Here is a 17,863-nt window from a genome sequence, read left to right on the forward strand (position 1 = left end):
AGCTCAGTCTCTGCATTAATTGCCACTTAGATCTACTCCTCATTTTGCTCACATCTCTGTCCTCTCCTGTACAGTTGTTATTATTGTGAATGCTCAGGAAGTCTCCAGCCATCTAGCAGCTGTGTAATTTGAGTATAAGTGTTATTACATTTTGTTCTTGTACTGTATAGCATAAGGTGTTGATTCGTAGGCCTAGTAAAGTTTTTGTAATTCATATTGTCAGCCAGTGGTAATAATATTTTGTATCTGTAATAATATATCTTGCATTCACTGAGTATTATCTGATTTTCTCATTTTATCAGGGCTGACTTAGATAAATTTACTCTTGCTAATTTCGTGTTAATAGAGGCTATTGCAGTTAACCATATATTTAACCTGTTTTTTGCCATTACATTATCCTTATGAGTTCTGAATGTTTTGTTGTTAGTTTGAGCATTAAACTTTAACTTGTAATTTTATCTAACTCTTGTTTTGAACCTGGAACTTTACGGGACAGTAGTGATTTTTAGTATTCTCACTTAAAGTGTACATTATCTTTCTCTGTTCCGTAACATATATATATATATATATATATATATATATATATATATATATATATATATATATATATATATATATATATATATATATATATATATATATAGGCCTATACACACACACACACACACACACACACACACACACACACAGGTCATATTCAACATAAATACACTATATTTAGTCTTCTCATATTGCACACAAAATGCATGGGATAGCTCTTTTTTAGTGCTGCAGACTGCATAGGACATTCCCCCAATTGTGAGGATCTTTACATCCTCGACGTGGCCTTCAGTTTTCTCTCAAGCCCCTCACAAATACTGATTAGAAAAAGAAATGCTTTGGTGCTGCCCGTTTATTATTAATGCCTACAACTGTCAGTAAGAATGTATATTTTGTTACACATAAATGGGATGGATATCACTGTTTGCTTTCAATCAGTCAATTAAGTCGAGGTTTGGTTACTGATAACGCACATCTCACATCTGGGACCTCATCCAACAGGCTTCTGCTTTTACTTTTATGAGTAGAAGGGTGGAGAAACCAAATTCACATAAATATGTTGTGGAAAACAGGAAGAGGAATCTAAGCATGATTTCACTAACTTTTGGATATGACTGATGCATGGAGAACTAGTAACATACAGTCAGAGATTTTTCTTCATAAATGTCTCTGGCAGCAGAATCATTCCTGAGGTCAAGGAATCCGTCCTGAACATCATCAGGAATGGCAGCAATATCAAGATTGTCAGAAAAGGGATTCCTCATCACTTCCTCTTCTTCATCCTTGGAATTCTGGGAAGTATATTTTGAGCTCCTTTCCGCTGATTTCAAGTGCTGAATTATTTCACGTTTGAGTGATGGGTCAAGTAAATGTTTCTCTTCAGTCTCGTCTCGGACAAGTTGAAAGGTTCTCAAACATTGCAATATTTTCTGCACTCACTTTCCTTTGCCAGTCCTGGAGTTCAGCAAGAAATGTACACATACAGAACAACATGACGTGAAATATATTTCTCTCCCTGCCGTGTAGACTGAGATTCAGCCTGTTTAGCTGTCTGGGTAATGTCGGCCAGGTATGCAGGATGTGACTCCTACAACGCCTGGTTGAAGAGGTTTAACAGACCATCCTTCCCTTTTATTTCGAGGAAAAGTTTCAGTTCTCTCCGAAGCTCAAATACTCTATTCACAACTTGCCCTTGGACAGCCTTCGTACTTTGGAGTAAAGGAGGAGGTATTCATGCCTCTGAATCCATGCCTTCACAGAGAGTTTTCTAAAAGGCGAGAGTTCAGATCTCCTATCCTCACAAAGATGCCACATTAACCACTGCTTCCAGGACCTTGCAAAGAGAATCAGAGAGCGTTTTTGAACGCTAGTGTAAGACGATGGATCATAAAATGCACCACATTCTCATTCACAGCTGTTGCTCCTTCTGACATGCTTCTGTTGTCCTGAATTTGATCCCAGCATCGCCAGAAGAACCCCATTAGTACAGACGCCACAACAGTTTCCCCAGGCTGTTCCGTTAGCTGCAACGAAGAATGAAGTCTTCTTTTCCATCACATCCGAAGTTTTTGTGGTAGTTTCAGGCTGTGGGTACAGAACAGATATTCATCTTGGATGTCTAATAGAACGAATACGCTGCCAAACAAACAGAAGTAGTTGTGCACAAGAACTCACATCCGTTAACTCATCCAACTATACTGCACGCATACCAGTTGGAGACAATTTAGTTCCTATATCACTTGTTCCATGATACCAGCTGACATTTCACTAATTCTCCATTTCACTGTGTCTGTTTGACAAGGAAATTCAAGGACCCTTAAATCTGCTGAACCTTAAATCTGCTGAACCTTATGCACTTGTCTCTCCAAGAACTCACTTGACCATCTTTACAGCACACGGCTTAAAAGTTTCACGAACCATGTGGATCTTTTTCTTCCTTGCTATTTCAAGGGAAACCTCAGATGATGCACCTGTAATACGCTTATTAAGTTCTGTTGTTATAAAAGCACCACTCCCATCCAGTCTTTATTTTCCCAAATTCTGTTCATGGCGCTTGAAGAAACTGGGATCTTTTCTCCTCATACTAAAGGTGGATTGTCGTCAGATGATGCTTCAACTTACCAGGCCCTCGTGGAATCATTCCCCAATACTTTGAAATAGAAAACACTGAGATTTCTCGATGCCTTCAGCAAGAATTGATGTAAATCTTTGGTTAACCCGAGGCGTCCCGTCGACGTACGCAACATTGGCTGCCATAGCAGGTCTATATTGTAAGAAAGCCAAACAGACAGAAATAGACGATTGATAAAGTTTAAAATTATGTGACCACCTTGCACCAAGAGTGATTTAATCTCACTACACTGATTTAAAATCAGTGTCGAAAGAAGTTGCCGGCGTCAAATGACTTTCACCAAATTAGCATGGTTTATCTTTAACTGCACCCAACTGAATGAAATTTTATGCAGTACAAGGTCACTGGTTTTCAGTATTTGATATTTTTGCAGACAATACTGCATTCATTTGTTCATTATTTTTGGTTTCGAATAAGTCAGAATGAGTTTCGATAATGAAACTTTCGAGGTAATAACGTAAATGGTACACTGGCGGTCCAAAAGTTCTGTCCCTGATCCCAGGCCACAAACACATGAATCTCTACCAAATGAGGTTCGAACAACGGTGCTTCGGGAGGAGGGGGTTGTGAGGTGCCGGGGCGGCAGGAGACGGGGTCAGTGGGAGGGATTCAGTGTCCAGATCCATGGGATGATAAGTAACCACTATTGCCATGATCTCAATATGATTTACTGATTAGGTTGGGCTGTGATATTGAAGACTTACAATAATATGAGTATGGTCAAGTATTCCATGAGACTTTGGAATACGTGAATGTCAGCCTTGGTATACTCGTAGTGATTTTCAGCCTCTGCATTTCAGTGCTGGAGGAAACGGACAGCACGAAATGATGAGGTAAAGCAGATTATAGAATTATCCCAAACTACTTACTTCGATCAAAATAAGCAGCTCTGGTTATTTTGTTTTATTTCCCTGTATCTCCACCCCTTTCTCTTACATCTTTATCTACATTCCACCCATTCTCACCCTTCCTGTCAAACTCCTACCTCCTTCCTCCCCCTTCCTTACCTCTCTCCGCCTACTCCTTGCTCTTCATACCTACTTACTCCACTCCCTGAGGGTCCATGGACCTCCTGTTTAGCAGTCCATTGCTATATGTGATCTAAAAATCAGTGGTAGTGGAAAGTTTACCTTTTACTACGTATACCACGACATTCATTGCATAAATATTATCTGGAGACGGTCAAACCAGAATTGCTCTGTAGCCTATTGATCATCAGAATAAATACTCATTTTCCAAACTTTCCATTATTCATTGCACGAATATATATATATATATATATATATATATATATATATATATATATATATATATATATATATATATATATATATATATATAATATTAATAGATATAGATATAGATAGATAGATATTGATATATGTACTGTATATATCATCATCATCATCATCCGGACCTCCAGTTCCACCCTACGGCAGGATCAGAAGTAGCAGCCACCAGGCAGCCCAAGTCTCCCCAATGCCCAGTCCAATGGACCACGGTTTCATTCAATCATTTAAGCCTCCGGAATCCTGGCTCTACCTGATACGCCAAAAACATTCACCATATTTTGTAGCTTAACTTAAAAGTATCCGATATATATATATTTATATACATACTGCTAACTCAGTGTGAATTGTTTAATAAGTATTGCAATTTATCATGGATGGCAAGAATGTGGCAATGGTAGGAAGATAAAGCCCCATAATTATGTAGTGATATGACATGGGTGGTTGTTCAAAACACACACACACACACACACACAGACACACACACACAAACACACACACACACACACACACACACACACACACACACACACACACACACACACACACACACACACACACACAGAAAGTTGTTGTTTTGAATGTAGACGAGAGCGGCAGTGCAAGATGGTTTTACCAGTTATTTTGCAAAAACAATGAAGTATGAATAGTCTAAGACTGCAGTACCAACTATTGCATTATTTGATATTCAATGTAGGAATAGCAGAGAGGCTCTGTAATGAAATGGGTGAATGGAAGAATGCAAACGATCCTGAGCATTTCCCTCCGTGGCCGTATCATCGGGATGTGGGAAGTGGGAAAATCATCTAGAGAAGTTGCCCTCGTCACAGGTGTCTCTGTCAGGACTGTGAATCGATGGATTTGTCGGTGGCAAATGGAGTTGCCCAGTGAAGACAAAGCCTCGCAGTGGAAGAATTCGGGTTCTCACCGACAAGATGTCGCCCGTATTGCGGACATGGTAAACGAGCAGTCAAAGTGTTCAGCAGTTCAGGTTGTTCGGACATTAAAGCTTCCAAGCGATCAGCGGACGACGAGAAGACGCATTCACGAGATTGGCAGTCACTGTTACAGGATGGCCAAGAAATAAAAAAACTCTCCCCAAACCAGTAAAGAGTGTATACTAGGCTTTGCTTTACAGCATGAAGGAGCAGACGTAGATTTTTAAACATTATCAATATTTTCTGATGAGGAAAACTGCTTTCATGCCGGTAGAAGCAGGGGCTCGAACGTGCTGGAGACCATTAAACACACAGTATGAGATGAAAAATATATAGAAGGCCAAAAGTGGTCGGGTGAACCTTTCATTTGGGGGATGGATGTGGGCCAGCGGACCTGGAGAATTGACGAAAATAGAAGGAAGATTGTTTACAGGGCAAAAATACAGTGACGTGTTAGAAAACGTTTTATTGCCACCCGTGCAAAGAATATGTCAGTCCCACTTCCTCATCCTATTAGACCTGTTCACAGTGTTAAAGGATTGGTTAAATCAACACTCGCAAGTGGAAGTCCTCGATTGGCCCCTCAAATGGTCGTGATCTAAACCCAATCGAGAATTTATGGGCCATTATGTGGGTGAAGAAAAAAGCTTCAAGCTGTAGAAGGTAAAAAGCCCTTGAGGTTTTGGGATGTCTGTGAGGAGCCGTCCAAATATTTGTCATAATTTAGTGACATCCCTACCCAGGTGGGTTGATGAAGTTGTTCAAGCTCAAGGTGGTTGGACCTTGTAGGCTACTGACGTGTTTGCATCCTTTAATTGCTTGATGATGTAATTTTCTTTGAGTCCATGTGAGGTATCTTTCATAATGAAAAGTAATATCGTATGCATTCTATGTGTATATATTGTAGGCAATGATTTACCAAATGCTTGGCTCTATGTTTGTTAATATCACCCTTATGTTTCCTAGGTTACTATAAATTAGTGTAATTATATATGAATGTGTTTTTCTTAATACAGTCAAGGTGAGTTACTTGTATATGTAATTAGTAATATGCCAATTTTATATCATAAATACACTAACTACTTTACTGTGTGTCACTAATAGTGTGTGATTGATATAAAAGCATTTGTTTAACTCATGTGTTTCAATTTCCTCTAAATTAAAATTTGCCAATATATTTTCTAACTTCATCCCGAGCACTTTCTCCCAAAACTGATTGAAATGACCAGGCTTTTGCCATTAAGTCCTTCCATAGTTGAAGGGACTCAAAATAACGGTGGTATACCTTGAAAATGTGGTATGAATTACAACCTTATTAAAGACAAGAAAAGTATGACCAGAAGGTAATAAACACTGAAAAGTTAAACATCCAATGATAACTGACGACTGGCCCCTCTACACCAAAGAAAGCAACTAGTCACAAGTTATGCAAACGATGATTTAAAAATTGAAATTCAAACCTGACTGCTTCTACGCTGAGAGGACTGAGAAACATCAGAGCACTTGTAAAAAAGAATTGTCACGCGGAGTATATAGTTATCTGTATATCATGCTGTTCGTACTTATTAGATTAATAGTAACCTTACCATTGAATCATAATTGAGATTATAGCAACTATTGGTTACTTATCATCTCATGGATCTGGACACTGAATCCCTTCCTCTGACCCCGTATCCTGCTCACCCCGGCACCTCCGCCCCCCCTCCTCCCGAAGCATCGTTGTTCGAACCTCAGTTGATAGAGATTAATGTTGTGCCTGGGATCAGGACACAACTTTTGACCACTCAGTGTACAGCTACCTCCACTTCTAACGAGTATAGTGGGTGGTGTGTTTGGTGAAATGTGGCACCACTGTGTTTTTGTATACATCGTAGTAATAGTAAGTGAATGGGCAGGTCCGGCAGAGTTTTCTCACTCCGCTCCAGTATTCATGTAGTACCCACAGAAACAATGTTCTGTCAAGTCATACTCTGTCTGCAAATCCAAGTGTTTGCCACGTATGGTTAGTGAGAGGTAGTGAGAAAAACAAATACTGATGCCATTGGATCCCATTGCTTCTCTGACGGGAGATCACTGTGGAGGCGAGATGGAATGGAGGGGAGGGGGGGACAGGTAGTGGGGGCGCATGTATTGAAACTTTGTCGTGTTTCGTTTTGAAAAGATGAAGAGTGTGATTATACAGATGTTCTGAGGTGATTTGTAACTCCAAATGCAATAACGTGTATTGGATGAATGTAGGATTCTTAATGTTCGTCATACAATATAGTGAACAACTGTAGTTGAGCATAAATGTTAGAAAGTGTGATGTCCCTTGTCTCGAATCGTGGTTCACTTGTGTCTGGTGTGTGTGTGACTCAACTGTTGTAACATTTTTGTGGATGAACCAGGGTGGCCTTAAGGGTACGTCCACACCAAGGTTACGTAACCTACGTAACAGTGACATGTTGCCGTAACAATGTTACGTGAAGTTACTGCACGTTCCGGAACACTGTCAGGAACATTATTGCACACCCAGTGGTAGCTCTGGCCTGGTTACAGAACTCAATAAATGTTCCGGAACTGTTTCGAATTATACCATAACATGTTACTGTAACCTTGTTCCATAACACAAAGTTTCGGAATATTCGGCAGTGTGGACATACCCTAAATGATTCATGATTAAGCATGTGACACAGCGGTCATGCCATGTTGTGCACATCATCCAGTCTGTTTTATTGTGAGGAAAAACAATCAAGCATTATATTCTCAAACTATGGTATAAGTAGATGTTCTGTTGCATAGGATTATAGCTACTTTGAGTGTTGGACAGCTATTGGCATGTTTTGCGAAAATGTTGTGCAGTCATCATACTGATGCAAGAGATTCACGCGGAGGTAATGACATACTGTATTTGCATAATGAATGCATATCTTGTATTATTAAAATTGAAATAACGGTGTTACGTGTGTCCAGGCCACAAATGATATCGTTTTCTTCGAGGTGCTGTTTCATTAGTCTGGATAGCAGTGACAACAACCACAAACACTGATCTTCGTATATTATATTCTTTTTAAAACATTCATACATCAGTTTTCATACTAGTATTACACATTCAGGCCCTCCTCAGTTCCAGACGAATTTTACTATTTAATCGTGTGTCTACACTCACACACTGTTCCTCCAGGGGGATCAACGTTTCCTTTACCATGCATGTCTGTCGGTTGTCTGCCATTATAACGCAAGGATTTAGTATGTAGCCACGGCTACACAAAATATATCGGTGGCGTGGTGCTGCTGGAGAACGTAAAACTGCGTATAATCTACTTGTGTTTGTGCAGGGAGTCTGGTAATACACTTCACCGATTTATTCACGTTCCTGCCAAGATAGAAGCCAAAGTCTTGGTTTTGGTGACTATCCTGACTGAGCATTCATCACTCTTTGACCTCCCAGCAGTCTGACTGAGATCCTATTTTCAAGCAATATAAACATAAAGTAGTGGAGTGAACAAGGCAGTTTTATGATTGTGTAAAGTATAAAGTGTTTTATGCACCGTGTCATCATACAGGCTTATACAATATAATACAGCCAAGGATAAACTGGACCTACAGTATGACAGAGGTTGAGTGCTGCTGGAGCGTCCAAGTACACGTCAGCAACATTGGTGCACCAGCGCCTGGATGGTAAAACCCAACCACCGCCCTTTACGCAAATTACTCCCTGGTTCTGAAGCTACCCCACGCCATCCAGTAGATTTACACAAGGTCATTGATAATGCCAAAGTCTCGTCGTAGTGATGCGATATGATAAAGAAGTCAAAATCAGGTCTCGTTATCCATTATACGAGGAAGGATTAAATTTGTGTGTGTGTGTGTGTGTGTGTGTGTGTGTGTGTGTGTGTGTGTGTGTGTGTATGTGTGTGTGTGTGTGTGTGTGTGTGTGTGTGTGTGTGTGTGTGTGTGTGTGTGTGTGTGTGTGTGTGTGTGTGTGTGAGAGAGAGAGAGAGAGAGAGAGAGAGGCAGGCAGACAGACAGACAGACAGACTGGTGCATTCATGGTGTCATTACAAGTTGCTACAATACGATTTAATAATAGACTCAGGGAAGGATAGAGGGTCCTTGTCTCTGTAACAATGAATACTGGCTCGATACTATCCTTGCAATTTCAATGACATCAATGGACACATAGAATATCAACCGTAGGACAAAGGGAAGCAGAACCCAAAATATCATGAGGTATAATGTGCCCAGCACTATGGTGGTTTTGACTGCAGATGGGAGTCGAAACGTCGTTAAGGTATTGTTGTTTGGAGCCATCATACAGATTCATAATAACCTCTAGTTCGACAATAGATTTTGATAGTATGGATATCCGTGATGCCGTGTCCGATGACGCTGAAGATTGAAAAAGATATTCTCAAGGCAGTTAGAAATACAATAGAATATTTGGTAGGTAAAGGGGGAATTGAGGAGAGATTGGTCAGTGGGACGGGATACTAGGACAGGAAGGAAATGTTGCGGCAATAGAGAGGGTGGGAGGGCTTGACAATCCAGCATGGTGGCAAGGTGTGTTTCGAAGTGAACTGTTATGGAGTGCGAGCGAGTGAGGAGGTGAGCAGGTGGGAGTAGGGTCATCACCAACATCTGTGATGTTTGGTGTTGGTATGGGATTTATTGCTCCCACTGGATGAACAGGTTGTGAGTGTAGACGCACCATTAAATAGTATAATGCATCTGGAGAGAGAGTGAGAGAGAGAGAGAGAGAGAGTCTCTCTTTCGTTATATATATATATATATATATATATATATATATATATATATATATATATATATATATATATATATATATATATATATATATATATATATATATATATATATATATATATATATATATATATATATATATATATATATATATATATATATATATATATATATATATATATATATATATATATATATATATATATATATATATATATATATATATATATATATATATATATATATTGTATATATATATATATATATATATATATATATATATATATATATATATATATATATATATATATATACAGTATATAAGGAAAGAGAGAGAGAGAGAGACCCTCTCTCTCTCTCTCTCTCAAATAGCCTGTAAACGAGGAGGCTTGTTATGCTTACACGGTCACAGGTGGGTGCTGTGAGGCTACCGTCACCGTAGAAAGACACCCATGGAGACAAGGACCACCCTATCTTTCCCTGGGTCTATTATGTGGCATTGTAGCAACTTGTTATGACACTTTGAATGCACCAGCCTCTCTCTCTCTCTCTCTCTCTCTCTCTCTCTCTCTCTCTCTCTCTCTCTCTCTCTCTCTCTCTCTCTCAAATTTCCTGCCCTTTCTCGTGTAAAGGGTAAAGATACCTGATATTGACTTACTTATCATATCGGATCACTACGACGAGATTACAGGCTTATCAGTGACCTTGTGTAAATCTACTGGATGACGTGGGGCAGCATCACAACCCGGGAGTATTGTGCCTAAAGGGTGATGGTTGGGTTTTACCATCCAGGTGCTGGTGCACCAATGTTGCTTACGTATACTTGGATGCTCCAGCAGCACTCAACCTTTATAATACTGTAGGTCCGGCTTATCCTTGGCTGTGATATATATACTGTATAAGCCTGTATGATGACAGGGTGCATAAAACACTCTTTACTTTACATATAAAATTGCATTGTTCATTGCACTACTTAATGTTTCCATTAGCTGAAAACGGGACCTCATTCAGACTGCTGGGAGGTGAGTGTTCAATGGTCAGTCAGTATAGCCACCAAAACGGTGACTTTGGCTTCTATCTTGGCATGAGTGTAAACAAGTCGGTGAAGTGTATTACCAGACTCCCTGCACAAACACACATAGACTATATGCAGTTTTCCACTCTCCCAGCCGCACCACGCCACTGACATATTTTGTGTAGCCGTGGCCACATACTAAAAACTTGTGTTATAATGGCTTACAACGGACAGACATGCATAATGTTGCCAGTGGTGCAGTTCGTTATATGTCCGTTTATCACACACAAACGTTGCAGACGTCATCAACTGTGTTAACATGGATCTGGATTGGCCAGCTGCATTACTGGACCCATGCACAAACAAAGCTAGACTACGCAATATTCCTAGTAAAACCACACCACCGAAATACCTCTGCAACGGTGAATACTGGCCCGATACTGTCCTTGCAATTTCATAACAGACAATGGACACACATAGTATATCGATCGTAGGACAAAGGGAACTAGGACCCAAAATATTATGATGTGTACTGGTTACCGGGCACTGTGATGGTGGTGATTGTAGATGGGAAGCGAAACTTCGTTATGGTATTGTTGTTTGAGCCATCCATGATCTAAATAGGGGAGGTCAGCCAGACAGCACGGAATCCCTGCCTGCATGACGTCACATGCACCCCACTGCCTTCCCAATCCTGGCTTTCAAGGCTAGCTGGCTGGCGTCCACCTGGACGTGCTGTTTGAGATTCGACCACACTGCTTCATTCATAGTTTCATCTCTCGTACAATATATTTTATGTCTTTATAACCATCTACCATGACCATAGTCAATACGTCAATAAATCACATTATCATCTGCCTGTAACATTCCACAGCAGGACTTAATACCTGCTTCTCCTATCTATCTGTCTATATTTTTTTCTTTTATACTTAATTGCACCTTCCCACCAAGGTGGGGTAGCGATACGACTAAGGAAAACAAAATAACACAAAAACCTCCACACATAAATACACATTCGATCACATTCGCACTCATCTATCTATCTATATCTATATCTATCTATCGGTCTATGTATCTGTCTGTCTATATCTATATCTATCAAACTACCTATCTATCTATCTATCTATATAAACGCGAGCAACGTTTATGATGGCTCTTAAACGGATAAACGAAGAGATCAATGCTAACAGACAAGAGCAAGGAGACAGCGCAAAATGGGACAAGCTGAACCCGCTCACCAGAGGGCTGATGTGACATCACGCGGTCTCACGCGGCGGGCTGTTTGGCTGACCTCCCCTACTTAGATCATGGAGCCATCATGCGATATTCATAATAACCTCAAGTTTGACAATTGATTTTGATAGTACGAATACCCATGATGCTGTGTCCGATGACGCTGAAGATTGAAAACAATAATCCCAAGGCAGTTAGAAATACAATAGAATATTTGGTAGGTAAGATGGGACTTCAGGAGAGGGGTAGTAGGAGAGGAAGGAAATGTTGCAGGAACAGAAAGGGTGAGAGGACTTGACCATCCCGCTTGGTGGCATGGTGTGTGTGGAAGCGAACTGTTATGGAGCAGTAGGGAGTGAGGAGCTGGGCCGGTGGGAGTAAGGTCACCACCAATATATGTGATGTTTGGTGTTGGTATGGGAAATATTGCTTCCACTGGATGAACAGTGTGTGAGTGTAGACACACCATTAAATAGTATAATCCGTCTGGAGGTAAGGGGGGCTTGAATGTGTAATACTTTCTGTATATGAAAACTAATGTATGAATGTTTTAAAGAGAATACAATAAACGATGATCAGTGAAGCTTGGACGTTGTTGGAAGGGCACAAGTCAAGAGTGAGAGCAGTGGAAATGAGTTATTTAAGAGGAGCTTGTGGAGTCACGTGGAGAGACAGGCTGACGAATGAGGATATAAAGGAGCGTTGTGGTGTTGATGTGGATGTGATAGGAAGCGTTGTGAGGAACACACTGAGGTGGTTTGGCCATGTGGAGAGGATGGAGGGTGAAAGACTGACGAAGAGAGTGTATGTGAGTGAGGTGGAGGGTGGAAGAGGGAGGGGGAGACCGAGGATGAGATGGAGGGATGGGGTGGAGAGGTATATGAGAGAGGGGGGTGTGAGTTGGGAGCAGGGTAGTGAAATGGCGGGGGACAGGGCGACTTGGAGGCGATTTGTTTGTGGCCACCCCAAACGGGATTGAGGCGTCTGGCAATAGATAGATAGATAGATGATCAGTGTTTGTGGATGTTATGTCACAAGTAACCCGGCAAATGAAATAGGAACTCGAGGAAGGCGACATCATTTGCGGACTGAACATCAGTAACACCGTTATTTAAATTATTAAAAAATACAAGATATGCATTCATTATGTAAATACAGTATCTCATTACCTCCACATGATCCATCAGTATGATGACTGCACAACATTTTCGCACAACAAGCCAATAGCTGTCCAACACTCAAAGTAGCTATAATCCTATGCAACAGAACATCTACTTATACCATAGTTTGAGAATATAATGATTGTTTTTCCTCACAATATAACAGACTGATGATGCACAACATGACATGACCGTTGTGTCGCATGCTTAATCATGAATCATTAAAGACCACCCTGGTTCAGCCACAAAAATGTTACAGCAGTCGAGTCACGCACACTAGACTCAGATGAACCACGATTCGAGACACCGCACATCACACCTTCTAACATTTATGCTCAGCTACACTTCTTCACTACACTGTATGACGAACATTAAGACTCCAACATTCATCCAATGCACGTTATTGCATACGGAGTTACAGATCACCTCAGAACATCTGTATAATCACATCCTTCATATTTCAAAACGAAACACGACAAGGTTTTGATACATGCGCCCCCACCACCTGTCCCCCCTCCCCTCCGTTCCATCTCGCCTCACAGTGATCTCCCGTCAGAGAAGCAATGGGATCCAATGGCGTTAGTATTTGTTTTTCTCATTACCTCTCACTAACCATACGTGGCAAACACTTGGATTTGCAGACAGAGTATGACTTGATAGAACATCGTTTCTGTGGGTACTAGATACTGTAGCGGAGGAGAAACTCTGCCGGACCTGCCCATTCACTTACTATTACTACGATATAAACAAACACAGTGGTGCCACATTTCACCAAATACACCACTCGCTGTACTCATTAGAAGTGGAGGTAACTGTACCTCTACTGCAACTGAAGCAAAATTAGTCTGGCATCATAATAACTATTAAATTCTTAGAATTCTCCGCGCGTGGTAGCTGGGTTCCGTCGCCGTCTTTACGTATGCAAAGGTAATACAAATTCATAGTTACACCGTAAGAAAACAATGTGAAAAATCGTTTGAAATTGGTAAATGCAGCATTACGTTATAACACTGTAACAAATTTTGATAGTAAACAGTAAAAGCCTAATGAAAAAAAAAAAAAAAAAAAAAAAAAAAAAAGGCGGAAAGGCGTCAAACGCAACAAAGTAACACAAGATACCTTATATGAATGTGTAATAATCCAAAAACATCAGTAAGTATAAGAAAGTGGCAAAAAACGAATATGGTTTTAAATTTGTGGCCGACCCTACCCAGCATTAAAATTTCACCCTGTTGTAAACTTCAAGTCAGAGCAGCTAAATCTGCACTGAAATCAGGTTTGGTAAGAGCCGTTTGATTTTAACATAACACGGTGAATTTCTTCAGTATTAAATTTAAATCAGTTTGTTTGGTGAAAGTGAATTAACTGAACTTCATCATATATTTTAAATCAGTGCTGTATTTTATTTCTGCAAGTGGCCAATAACATTTAAAAAAATAATGAATGAGAAAATGAACAGAAATGAAATTACAGAATATGTGAGAGCAAATGAAAGGAAAAGGTGTGATAGGGCGACCACCAGTGGGCTGGAAAGGAAGAGTGGAGGTATATGCATAAACCATAAGATTATATCCATATCCACTATAGGTAGATAGATAGACAGAAAAGCAAAACAAATATAAGTCAATATGACAATACTAATATCAATTAAATATCTCATAAGTAACTCTAGAATACTGAACAGAAAAAAAGTACTGTAGATATTTCTCACAAACTTACTGTACATCTGCAGGCACCAACTGGGGTCGTGGCCGAGAGGGAGGTTATATGCACCCCGTACACAGGCCTAAGACTGTTGAAAGGATCTCTTCCGTAGAGGCGAGTAGGACTTTATATACTGTATGGTTTGCTCGACATCCAGTTCTCCTCAGCCATCTTAGAATCAGATGTGTACACCAGCGCTCTGCATTACTAAGTGTTTTAACAAGTTTGAGTGAATATTGGTGTGAAAGAGAATAGCTTAGTGTTATAAAGAGTCCAAGACATATTACCCCCGTGTAAAAAATTATAATATCTTGCGTGCAGAAGTTTTTGAGTGTGTTGAAAGTGTAAATCGTTAGCTTGTCCCATTGTTTACATTTCATTCCCACCCTCTGTAGGCCTATCGTTTTCCCACATTTGTATTTTTATCTCAGTCATAATATAGTTTATTTTCCCGCAGATCAAGGTCAGTTAGAACGATATCATAGCAAGTAGATTATCTTTTTTCACTAGTAAATGGTGTTAGTGTATTAAGAGTTGTATTCACAAACGAGCTCTCTGTGTGGACTGTGTTTTCCTATCACCTGTGTACGTCTTAGCACTGTAAAGTTTAACAACAATTAAATGAGTTGCTTGCTGTTTAAATGCAAGTGAACAACATTGCCTTTTTTATAGAGTAACAACTGCGTGTTTGATGGTACACCAGTGAAATAGTTTATACACTATAAGCAATAGTTCACTGAGTGAAGCTGTTTTATTTTGATTTTCCCTTCATTCTGTTGTTGTTATTTTTTTCCACTGAATCAGTTTATGGTGTATTTCTACATTTCATGGTAAGATAGATTGTACCATAGCAAGTAGATTTTCAATTCTTTTTACACTGGTAAAGGAATTCAGGGTAAGTTAGGTCATACCATAGCAAAAGATTTTCTGTTCTTTTTACACTGGTACATGACTTCTGGTAAATTAGGTTATTCCATAGCAAGTAGATTTTCTATTCTTTTTACACAGGTAAAGGAATTCATGGTAAGTTGAGTTGTACCATAGCATTTAGATCTTCTATTCTTTTTACACTGGTAATGAATTCATGGTAAGTTAGTTTAGATTATACCATAGCAAGTCGATTTTCTATTTTTACACTGGTAAAGGGAGATAGTATATAGAAAGTAAGTGGATCTCCCTAGAAGTTCAATATTTCATCTATAGAGAATATTATCCATTTTTAATATCATCCCTCAGCTGTGTACCAGTATTATTTTTTATTTTTGTGATATTTTGGAAATACTGTATAGCTGCAAAATGCCATCTTGACTGAAGGTCTGCCAGGGAATGTACTGGTCGTTTTGCACCTCAGTATTTTTCTGATAACTTTTCGACACTTATGTGCAAACTATGCATCATGAGAAGAGATCTTGAAAATTGTTTAGCCGAATCACAGAGAAATTACAGGGAACTCAAGGCAGAGTTTGAGATACTGAAAGAGTTCGTAGCAGCAAACGTAGGAGTCAGTGACAGCATTCCAGAAGGAAGACACTTACAAACTGAGCTTATACAAGTCCCCGCCCATCATGCAGGTACAAATGATAGTGAACTGGTATTTTCCTCACCCAGCGATTCAGTACTTTCCTCGCCAAGCAAAGTCCCCTTTACTGTGGTAAGAAATGGCACAAAACCCGTTAAAGGTACGAGGAAGCACCTTCCCATAACTACATACAATCGCTACCAGATCCTTGCCGAAGCAATTGATGAATCAGAAAAAAACAAGGCTTATTGGGGAGTCTATTGTACGCAGTCATCTGGAGGAAATTTGTGGATGCGCCCCCAGTAGGAGAATGAGGTACTGTTTTCCAGGAGGTGGACTATGTGATATCACAGAAGCCTGTGATGAGGTCACAACAGATGCAAATGATAAAACTCTATACGTTATCCATGTTGGTACGAACGATCTGAAGTCCAATAGATCGAAGGAATTGCTAGCAATGTATCATGAAATGATCAAACGATTTAAAACTAAGTCTACTAATGTAATAATATCTGATATATATACTCCCAAGGATCAAGGCAGAATAGTTTTTATGATAAGGCCTTCAGCACAAATAACCATCTCAAATCTCTCTGCACGGGAGGAGTTGACCTTGTTAATCTGTGGGACCAGTTTTTATGGGCAACATACTCTGTTCCAGAAAGATGGTCTCCATTTGTACTCGGCAGGAGCGGCACGGCTAGGTAGACTTATATGCGATAAAGTTGTCCTCTTCAGATAAAAAAACGCAGAACGTCCAGGAGCAGTAAACTCAACGTGAATACCCACGAAGTCATTTTAGCAACTGTCTGGGGCAGAATTAGAGTCTGCTACGTAAATGCACACAGTCTACACAACAAGTTTTAGGATTTGAAATCTCTTATTTACCTAGAAAATTATGACATTCTTGGCATCACAGAGTCCTGGATTAACACATCTGATCGTGCCTTTTTATCAGAATATTCAGTAACAGGGTACAATATTTTCAGCTGTGAGCGACCACACCAAGCTGATGGCAGTGTTTTACAATATGTGAAAACCAGCCTCCACCCCCTTGTGCTATCCAAACCCAGTATTACCAACATAGATGCCAGTTACGTTCAGCTGAGTATTAATTCGCACAAAATATATGTCTCGTCTATCGTCCTCCAGCACAGTCAACTAAGACAGATGAAAAACTTTATGATCAAATTGCAGAAATTTGTTGTCAAAAGGATAGCGTAATTTTCGGAGACTTTAATCTACCAGTAACAAAGTGGGGTGAACCGCTAACGGCACACTCAGGAAAAGAGCTTTATATGAATCTTCAAGAAAGTGCCCTTTCCCAACACGGAGAATACCCAACGAGAGGAAACAATATCCTAGACATCATCTTAACTTGAAATGATAATCTAGTCAACAACGCTGAAATCGGACCTGAGTTTAGTTTCAGTGATCATCGAATTATACAGTTTAATATTCCTGCTGAAAATGTTAAAGAAACAGAGAGCAAAGAAAAGGTCGCGGACTATTGCAGAGCGGATTTCACCAGGCTTAGAGCGTTACTTGGAACTACAGATTGGAATGAAATGTCTGAAACCGATGAGACAAA

The sequence above is a fragment of the Coenobita brevimanus genome, chromosome 8 (assembly GCF_032717465.1).
Source record: "Coenobita brevimanus isolate Jiangsu-jjx chromosome 8, ASM3271746v2, whole genome shotgun sequence".
NCBI lineage: Eukaryota > Metazoa > Arthropoda > Malacostraca > Decapoda > Coenobitidae > Coenobita > Coenobita brevimanus.